General features: G+C 45.7%; 1 protein-coding gene across 2 annotated transcripts in view; it reads right to left on the reverse strand.

Annotated features, from left to right (window-relative positions):
• ZFP37 (ZFP37 zinc finger protein) overlaps positions 1-10,012 on the reverse strand; it is a 45,757-nt gene extending 35,745 nt beyond the window's left edge. Inside the window, exons 1-2 of one of the 2 annotated variants that reach the window (XM_049710966.1) lie at positions 9,358-10,012; positions 9,124-9,251 (exon numbers count right to left, since the gene is read on the reverse strand). The gene's annotated coding sequence lies outside the window, so the exon portion shown is untranslated. Of the gene's footprint in view, positions 1-9,123 lie in introns of both variants that reach the window. The other variant, XM_033427423.2, reaches the window with a different exon arrangement.
• Positions 10,013-10,358: the final 346 nt, after the last annotated feature.

A 10,358-nucleotide genomic window follows, 5' to 3' on the forward strand; every position in this document is an offset into this window, starting at 1 on the left:
GCAGCCAAAAACATAAGGAAAACCTAAGGAATGAGATGCCCATAGGAGGGTTGAAAGGCTCTCACATATTCTTGGGGATCTAAAAGGTTACGTGTGCGTGCGGGACTGTGCACACACCCAGGAAAGACCTAGGAAGGCCTAATCACTCACCTCTGGCTAACCTTAAGACTGTGCACGAAGAGCAAAGGCTAAGAGAGAATTATAAATTGCTGGAGTATTGAAGACGCGCCCAGAAACACACAACAGACCCTCAGCAAAGACTATGAGACTTATTGGTTCAGTTAATTTAAGGAAATCTCTATCTAATCATTGGCAGACTACTAGGCTAACTGAGTACACACTTCAATAGCCAACATGATATAAAAATACGAATGTTCAGCAGTAGTCCCAGAAAGTCACAAATCAAACAACAACAGCATCAATAACAAACCCTAAGGAGATCAAGTTCTGATTTCGAGACTTGTCACATTTTATTGTTTAAAATGCCCAGTTTTCAACAGAATAGCAAAAGACATGCAAAGAACCAGAAAAGTATGACCCATACAGAAGAAAAAAGCAGTCAATGGACTTCCCTGGTGGTCCAGTGGTTAAGAATCCACCTTCCAATGCAGGGGACACGGGTTCGATCCCTGGTCGGGGAACTAAGATCCCACATGCCGCGGGGCAACTAAGCCCGCATGCCACAACTACTGAGCATGCGAGCCACAACTAGAGAGCCCACATGCTGCCCACACACTCTGGAGCCCGCACGCCACAGCTACTGCTCTGGAGCCTGTGCACCAGAACTAGAGAGAAGCCCACGCCCCACAATGAAAGATCCCACATGCCGCAACGAAGATCCCTCATGCCGCAACTAAGACCCAGCGCAGCCAAAAATAAATAAATAAATACTAAAAAAAGAAAAGGAAAAAAAAAGCAGTCGAAGAACTAGCCCTAAGGAAGCCCACACATTGGATTTATTAGACAAAGACTTTAAATCAGCTATTTTATATGATTAAGAACTCAGGAAAACCGTGAATAACTAACTAAAGGAAAGTATGAGAATACTATCTCATAAAATAGAAAATATCAATAAAGAGACAGAAATTACTTTTTTTTTTTTTTTTTTTTGTGGTTCGCGGGCCTCTCACTGTTGTGGCCTCTCCCGTTGCGGAGCACAGGCTCCGACGCGCAGGCTCAGTGGCCATGGCTCGTGGGCCCAGCCGCTCCGCGGCACGTGGGATCTTCCCGGACCGGGGCACGAACCCGTGTCCCCTGCATCGGCGGCAGACTCTCAACCCCTGTGCCACCAGGGAAGCCCAGAAATTACATTTTTAAAAAAGATCCAAATAGAAATTCTAGATCAGCCACACTGGTGACCATTCATGTTTACATGACTGATCTCCAATAAAAACCTTTGACACCAAGGTTTAGGTGAGCTTTCCTAGTTGGAAATATTCCATGCATATTGCCAGACCCTATTGCTGGGAGAGGTAAGCACATTCCACACAATCCCACTGGGAATGGACAACTGGAAGCTCATACCTGGAACCCTCCTGGACCACTCCCCATGCTTCTCTTCCTTTTGCTGATTTTAGTCTGTATCCTTTCACTGTAATAAACCATAACTGTGAGTATAACAACTTTTCATCAGGGTTCTCAGTAATTGCTCTTAATTCTTTTTAAAAATTAACAATATATTTTTCCTAATTTAAACATAATGCCTGTTATACTAGATGTTCATTGTAGTGTTATTTAAGGTCTTGACAAACTGGAACCAACCTAACTATCCAACAACACAGAAATGGTGTCTCTCATAGATACAGAAAAAACATGGGTAGTTGCCAGAGGAAAGGGGGTGGGAGGAGCTGAAATAGGTGAAGGGCATTGAGAGGTACAAACCTCCAGTTAAAAAATAAATTAGCCATGGGGATGTAATCTACAGCATAAGGACTATGGTCAATAATATTGTAGTAACTTTGTATGGGGACAGACAGTTACTAGACTTTTTTTTTCTCCAGTTTTAAAGATCTTTCTCTATCTCTCTTTTCAAGAATAGAATAACGGTATAACATATTCAAGAACAGAAGAATAATATAGCAAATATCCATGCTGCTTCCACTGAGAATTGTCACCTCTTCCCTTCCGTGGGAGTAGGGAGATCAACCATCATTAATTATCCATGTCAGGTTCTCTGTTAAACAGTTTACATCAGTTACTCATTGAAGAGTATATATATATGAGGTGCAAGAGGGAGGAGATACGGGGATATATGTTTATGTATAGCTGATTCACTTTGTTATACAGCAGAAACTAACACACCATGGTAAAGCAATTATACTCCAATAAAGATGTTAAAAAAATAAATAAAGTAAAACTACAGATGAAAAAAAAAAGAGTATATGTATATGTAGTGGATAGTATTATCCCCATTTTCAAGATGATGTGAAAGACACAGACCCAAAGAAACTTCCAGGATCATAGAGATAGTAAGTGGCAGAACCAAGACTGGAATGCAGCTCTCTCTGACCCTGCCACTGCACCATGCTGTCCCCTAGATCTGTGTCCAATTTACAATCCTATCATCACTGATTTCCCTCAGTGATGATAGGATTATAAATCCTACTGTGGACAGTGAGACTTTTTTTTTTTAACTCCTGATGTAAGAAGCAGAACATAAAGCCTTTTGTTTTGAATGACATATCTTTAAGTTACCCGGAATGATTTATCCGTGTGTGTTAACTAGTTTTTAGTGTGTTTTTTCCTTTGTAAATTATATAGCCCACTTATTTTAAATCTTAGTGTTTATTTTCATCAACTATATGAAGCCTTGCCTTTCAACGTCTTATAAAAATTTTAAAAAATACAACAGTTGGGCTTCCCTGGTGGCACAGTGGTTAAGAATCCGCCTGCCAATGCAGGGGACACGGGTTAGAGCCCTGGTCCAGGAAGATCCCACGTGCCGTGGAGCAACTAAGCCCGTGAGCCACAACTACTGAGCCTGCGCTCTAGAGCTTGCGAGCCACAACTACTAAGCCCGCGCACCTAGAGCCCGTGCTCCGCAACAAGAGAAGCCACTGCAACGAGAAGCCCGTGCACTGCACCAAAGAGTAGCCCTTGCTCGCCACAACTAGAAAAAGCCCGCGTGCAACAACGAAGACCCAACACAGCCAAAAATAAATAAATTTATATATATAAAAAAAGTAAAAGTTATGTGTGCCTTTTGGATAAAAGTTGTAATTACTCAAAAGTGTTTAACTGGAAGTCCAATACCCTCAGGCACTCTCAGGGTTTAAACTGTTTCTTCCATCCCTCCCTGTCCCCAGTGCTTGACTCTCAGAAATGCCAAGTCCAAGTGGCAGGAAGATCTCTGGGTCTGATAGTAAGTAAAGACTCACCAAAGCGAAGGGCCTTCTAGCCTTAGGAGTGATCGCTAATGAGGGAGTCTCTTTCCACTAGGAATGGTGGAGGGTCGTCCAAAGACTACAGAGTCTGAGCAGGGCCCTTAGCTTGCCTTCATGTGGCTTAGAAATAGATGCTTCCCTGGGGAAGACCCAGATTTTGGGGGGTGGCACATCTGAACACAACCTTACATTGAGCCAAGAATCTGGTGATAAATGAGATCAATTCCTCAGTCAACCAAGAGAGCTTGCTCTCCTTAGACTGGAGTGATGCTTGACAGGTCTTGGAGAGCAGTGTCCAACCCCAAAGACTGATCAGACCCTTTCCAAAGTTTGAACTTCTTGCCTTATAAAGATGCTCAGGGACAAATTCTGCTGTTTATTTCTTTCCTCCTTAAGGATTTTCTTCTCCAATCGTGAAAACATTGAAAATTCCATAACCTGAATCTGTTAACACTGTCTAGTAACTTTCATTTTTTCTTTTTCATTTGTTGTTCTAACAGCAGTGTGACCAACTTGGAAAATAATGAGTCAGTAGTCTTTGTTTTCCACATTTGCCAAAATCATCACTTTGGTTTCATTCTTTAAGACTATAGAAAAGAGTTCAGAATCAGGAATTAGAGAACTCTCTTCTTACTGATCCGCCTATAATGGATTTGATCATGGGAGAATGTCCCCATAACTGATTCATGTAGCTCCTCTGAATCTATTTATTCAACGACATTTATTAAGTGTCTACTGTGTGTCAGGCAGCACCATATTATTAACTGGGGATATTCGACCTGGCCTTAAGGAAGTCTACAGTATAGCAGGGGAAGATGTAGAGACAAGTGCAACAAAGTATTATAGAGGCTGTGAAGTGTTTACAAGGTATGGTGTCAGGGGGTGGGGGGCAGAGGAGGGAGTGGTCAATTCCATTGGGAACAGAGTTTCTGGAAGTTCTTCATGGAAGATGTGATGCTTAAGCTTTGCTTGGAGGAGGCATCTGGTAAAGAGCAGACTTTGAAGCCAGTATCCTCAGTCCAACTGTGAAGCCTGAGATTTTCTAGCTGTGTAACACTGAGCAAGGGAACCTCTGAGCCTGCTGTCAGTTTCTGTAACATTAGGATCATAGTAGCAATCTCATAGTGCAGTGGTGAAGGTTACCTTAAACATATATTTTGAACATTGTTGGTGGAGGAGATCAGCAGGGAAAGGGTATTCAGATCCAAACTACCAGGGCTGGAAGGAACTCCTCTGGGTCAATCTAGTGCCTGAAAACTGTCTGCCCTGGGAGCTGTCTCTGGTGCTGATTTCCCGGGGCTTCACACTCATTATCTTGGGAAGACCTGCTCAGCACTCTGCCTGTGTCATTCTTCAGGGGTCTGAACTGCTGTCTCCATCTCAGTAGAAGCCTGGGCTCCAACAAGTGTGCAGACCCCACCTCCTCCCTGCCCATTCCCAGCCTGCCAGTTCAGCCCTTCTGTGAGCCTTGTGGAAGAAGGGCTGACACAGAACTATATGATGGGATAGGGGTTCTCAGTATCTATACTCCTGGCTCTGTAGAGGTCGAATGGGGCAACTATATGGGTTTGTCCACATCCTCCACCTGTCTGAGAAGAGTGCCAGGCTCCAACTCTAAACTTCTGCAGAGGAAACTCACCATTCCCCCGCAAAGCCTAGGAAGTGTTCACCTCTTGCTAGAGCAACTGGGGAAAATTTTGTCCCCCGGGGGACACTTGGCAATGTCTAGAGATATTTTCAGATGTCATTACTCAGGGGTGGGGGCATTCATTACTGCCTTCTAGAGGATAGAAGCCAGGGATGCTGCTAAACATTCTACAATGCACAGGACAGTCCCCTACAACCAAGAATTATCTGGCCAATTAGGCCCAAAAACTAGTGCTGAGGTTGAGAAACACTGCTCTAGGGTTTGAGGCAATTTGGTGTGGTGTCTAGAACCTTACCGGACATCAAGGTCTAGCTCAATATTCTTTATTTACCAGCTATGACCTTAGATAAATCATTGAACTGCTCTGAGCCTCACCTTCTACATACGTATGTTTAGGTTCCTGGACTAGAAAGCCTCAAAGCCCATTCAAGTTCAAACTCAACATGTCTGCATAAATATTTGCTGAGTACACCACTAGGAACCAACATTCTATGGTACTATGTACATAAAATATCAGGAAATGCATAAAATATCAAAAGGAAAGGAACATAATGGGGGGAAGGTGAGAGCTGATAACAGGTTACTACCCAAATATACACAGAATTTATGCAAATATAAGTGTTCAGATAAAATACAGGCTCTTAAACTTCAGGTGGTGACAAAAAATGACATCTTCACTAGCAATTAAAGAGATACAAAATAAAATAACCATGCCATGTTTGCTAATCTTTAGAAAGAAAAAACTCAAAGTGCTTAGGAATGCAAGGTAGTATATGTACTTAGATATTCCTCTGTTTCCCTCTGAACAAACCCTCAGCCTGGGACTATGAAATAGCAGCTACAGAACTGGTTATGCCGCATAATCGAATCATTCCATCATAAAGAGGACATTTAAAGTTTCTTTCTATATCTATAAAAATTTGTGCCAGCCTTTGGACAGTAACTGAAACATCAGTTCTCCTGGATTTCAGACCTTGAGGCTCAGACTAGAACTACACCATCAGCCTTCCTGGGTCTCCAGCTTGCAGACTCACCTGCAGATCTTGGGACCTGTCAGTCTCCAAAATCACGCGAGCCAGTTCCGTATAATAAATATCTTTCTGTATATATAAAAAATTAAGGAAGGGGCTTCCCTGGTGGCGCAGTGATTGAGAGTCCGCCTGCCGATGCAGGAGACACGGGTTCGTGCCCCGGTCTGGGAGGATGCCACGTGCCGCGGAGGGGCTGGGCCCGTGAGCCATGGCCGCTGAGCCTGCACGTCCGGAGCCTGTGCTCCGCAATGGGAGAGGCCGCAGCAGTTAGAGGCCCGCGTACCGCAAAAAAAAAAAAAAAAAATTAATGAGGGACTTCCCTGGCAGTCCAGTGGTTAAGACTCTGCGCTTCCACTGCAGGGGACATGGGTTCCATCCCTGGTTGGGGGAACTAAGATCCTGCACATCACATGGCGTGGCTAAAAAAAATAAAAATTAATTAATAGGAACTTAGCATTCTAAAGTAAAGAACAAGGTACTAGATTACCCTCCCCCCTCCTTATTCACCAAACAATAAGGCACTGGATTTAAAGAATTAATTTGCAGAATTAGGAATAAACCACCTTATCACACCTTCCTTTCACCTCTTAATTATCTTGAATACCACCTTCAGGGTTAATGGGAGCCGCAAAGGGTGCAGAGATCCCAGACGGAAAGGACTGTGAGTGTACTCCTTAGGAGAGGAAGATGTAAAGCTGCTGGTGTATCTCTTTCCATGTGGAAGTCCCTGTCTGAGGCAGTCAATGTGGATCTTCCTCATTTGTTCCCATACAAGAGGCTCTTTTATAAGAAAGACCAGAAGGAGGTCGCTTCTAGAAATGACACTTTCAAGCTGGTGTAATTTGGAGATGGAGACCTCCATCACACTGGTTTCAGTCATTTGACAAGGATGGGCCACCCTAGCTGTGCCAAGAGAGAGAGGGCACACAGCACAGGAAACAACTTTAATTACCCTTCTTAAAACCATCTTTTCATGATCCTCCATTGCATCACTCTGAGTGTGAGGAAACAGACCTTTTCACTCTGCCTGTAGGTCAAGGAGAGAGAAGTAGCTGACACCTCCGAGGAAAAGGTACTACCAGAGGAATGAGCCTAGGAAGTACTCCTCTGCTGGATACAGAGTGAAGGTGCAAAAGGTACACATATTTGGGCCTCAGAGAGAGAATACAGGCACTGTTGCTCACTGAGCAGTCCTTTATGTGGTACCGAGGACACCGTGTGACTTGGGAAGTGTCAGCTGGGAAGAGGCAGAAAAGCCTTACCAGCCAGCAAGGTGATGTGGCTTCCCAGTAAACTGTCAAAACCTGCCAGGGCTTAGGGCTTCACACTCTGCCAGGCTGTGAATTCATGTAGACAGGGAGCCATGAATGACTTGTTCACCACTGCCTCCTAAGCACAGCTCTGTGCTTGGCACATAGGTACACTCCACAGGTGCTTTAAAAAAAAAAAAAAGGTTAAATATTTAATGGAATCTTTTAGGTGAACATTCACATGACACTGGAAAGCATGAATAGGAAGAGGAAATTCTGTTTCTGGAATAGCTATGGTATGATAATGGAATTTGGCCCTTTTAAAATCAACAAATGTGTCTTAAAATTGGGTGAAACTCTCTTATTAGGAAATTCAACCACTTTCTGCAGGAGCACAATTGTTGCACTTCTCATCAAAGTGCTTTCTTTGGTCCCTTACTTCAGTTATTTGATTTTTTTTTAAATGATGTAATAGTTTGAAGGTTGACCAAAAAAAAAAAGGCTGAGTAAAACCTGGGACCTGGATACAATGTCATAATTAAACTGAGAAGTAAAATGTAGTAAAGGAATATGCTTTTATCACTTCACCTAATAGTCCAAAGAATAACTCTTAAGAATAAGGGAACTCTACTTAAATCACACATAGTCTAGCTCAATTTACCAACCACCACCAAGCAACATAGGTAAGTACTATAAAGGACTCACCCAACTTAACAAATCCACCTGCCAGCTTCTACTACATAATTCACTTAGGCTATACCCCTTAAATGCAAATGTTTCAGCAAGATGAAATACTAAAAACGCAATAATTAAAATCAAGCCCCATAGACTTCCCTGGTGGTGCAGTGGTTAAGAATCTGCCTGCCAATGCAGGGGACACAGGTTCGAGCCCTGGTCCAGGAAGATCCCACATGCCGCGGAGCAACTAAGCCCGTGCATCACAACTACTGAGCCTGTGCTCTAGAGCCTGTGAGCCACAACTACTGAGCCCGTAAGCCACAACTACTGAGCCCGCGTGCTACAACTACTGAAGCTCGTAAGCCTAGAGCCCCTGCTCCGCAACAGGAGAAGCCACCGCAGTGAGAAGCCCGCACACCACAACGAAGAGTAGCTCCCGCTCGCTGCAAGTAGAGAAAGCCCGCGCGCAGCAACAAAGACCCAACACAGCCAAAAATAAATAAATAAAATTACTAAAAAAAAAAAAAATCAAGCCCCATGATGTTCCCTCGCCTTTTTTTAGCTCCTTGATATTGTCCCCACCAGGAGCCTGTGATTTACTGGTAACTCCAACATTCTGGAAAACTATTAGATAATAAACACTGTGCAAGTCAATACTTAAAGGATGTCAAATTCATAAATCATCATGTGGCAGTCTCAGAATGAAGTTCACAAACAGAAATTCCTAAAATGCAACAGAGTCTACAGGACAGGAGTAAAACAGACGATGCACCAATACCCCAGCTGACTTCGGGCACTGACCTTCACCCTCTGATTCCAAGATCAGTACAGAATCTTAATGCACACTGCAGACAGAAAAACACAGTCATGGCTTTACCTACCCCTCCCCTGAGAATCTGGAGAAATGTTTCCCTTCAGAAAAACAAAAACCAACCAAACAAACCACCCCCCTACATTTCCAAATTCAATCAACCGGATAACCTGGCAGCAACCCCAGGCTAATCGCAGAGCTCCAAAACAACCCTCTCTCTGACGCCTGTCAACTTCACTGGGCAAAGGCAATCGGCAAACCCTGACTCTCCGGCTAGGTCGGGCCCCATCCAGGGAGGCTAAGCGCAGGGGGAGCTTCATACCAACCCATCGGTGATAGTAGACTGTGTGCCATTCACTGGGGCCTTTGGCGAGAAGGCCTCCTTTTACCCAATTTGCATCTTACAGCTGACGCCACCCCACTCCCAGCGCTCCAGGACCAGGCTCAACTCTGTAAGGCACACAAGAGTCCAACTCAAAACTCCATTCAGTCACCTAGAACGTCCGACTGGAAGTGGTCAAGGAAAGGAGATGTGGGTGGGAGCGAAGCAAGTTACCTCCCAAAGCAAACCAAGCAAGTCCGCCAGAAGGCGAGTCCTAGAGCTAGAGAGCGATCCTCCTCGGGAAGGCACAGGAGAAAACTTCGTCACGGAGGGAAGTCGGCGAGCCGCGGGGAAGGGCGCCCGGGAGTCCCTCCGGGGCCGGGGCGGGATTGGCTCAGGGCTGGGTGTCGGCTCCTGCGCCGGGTCTCGGGGGCCTGCAAGTCCCCGCCGCCGGGCCGGGCCAGCTAGGCTCCGCTCTCCATCTGGGGCTGCCGGGCGGTCGTGGCCGCAGCCTCGGCCGCGTCTCGGGCCGGACTCCTCGCCATCTCCGCCAGGTTCCGGGCGCCGGAACTAGAGCGGCTGTGGGGGACGGGGTTCCGACAGGCGGAAGTGACCGGAACCTGTTCTCGCAGCGCGGCGGTATGTTTCCCATGTCTCGGGGCCCCGGACTTTTCCGCGGTCTGCACCAGCGGAGGCGGCGGCTGCTCCTCCCACACACGCGGGTAGGCGGCGTTTGCCTCGAGGGGCGGGAGGTGCCCGTCTATCCCGGCCTGGAAGCGCCGGCCCCGGAGACCGGCAGCGACGGCGGCGACTCGGAACGCACGGCCAGCTCGCCGGGTTCCCGGGCCCTCGCGGGAGCGCGCTCGGCGGGCGGAGGAGGCCGCCGGCGATGGGGGCCGCGCGACAATCCCATAGATGCTTTTCAAATATATGAACCTATCATGTGAACTCTAAAGTAGTGTTGTAGAAATGAAAGACGTTTTTACGCATAAAACTGAAAGTAGGTTCAGCTTAAACTGTGATCTTACTTTGTCTTTTTATTTTCATAGGTGATATTCTTGAACCTCAGAGATTCCTCAATAATAAATCCACCCAAGGTAGCGCGGTTGGACAGAAGATGAGCACTGTGGTTATCCTTCCAATCACTGGGCTTGCTCAACTGGTTTGGGGTAGATGCACCAGAGGGTTGGTTTAGTGGGAGGGAAAATTAGGTGGCCTGGGAGTTAGGAAACCTG

This window comes from Orcinus orca, chromosome 6, assembly GCF_937001465.1.
Source record: "Orcinus orca chromosome 6, mOrcOrc1.1, whole genome shotgun sequence".
Taxonomy (NCBI): domain Eukaryota; kingdom Metazoa; phylum Chordata; class Mammalia; order Artiodactyla; family Delphinidae; genus Orcinus; species Orcinus orca.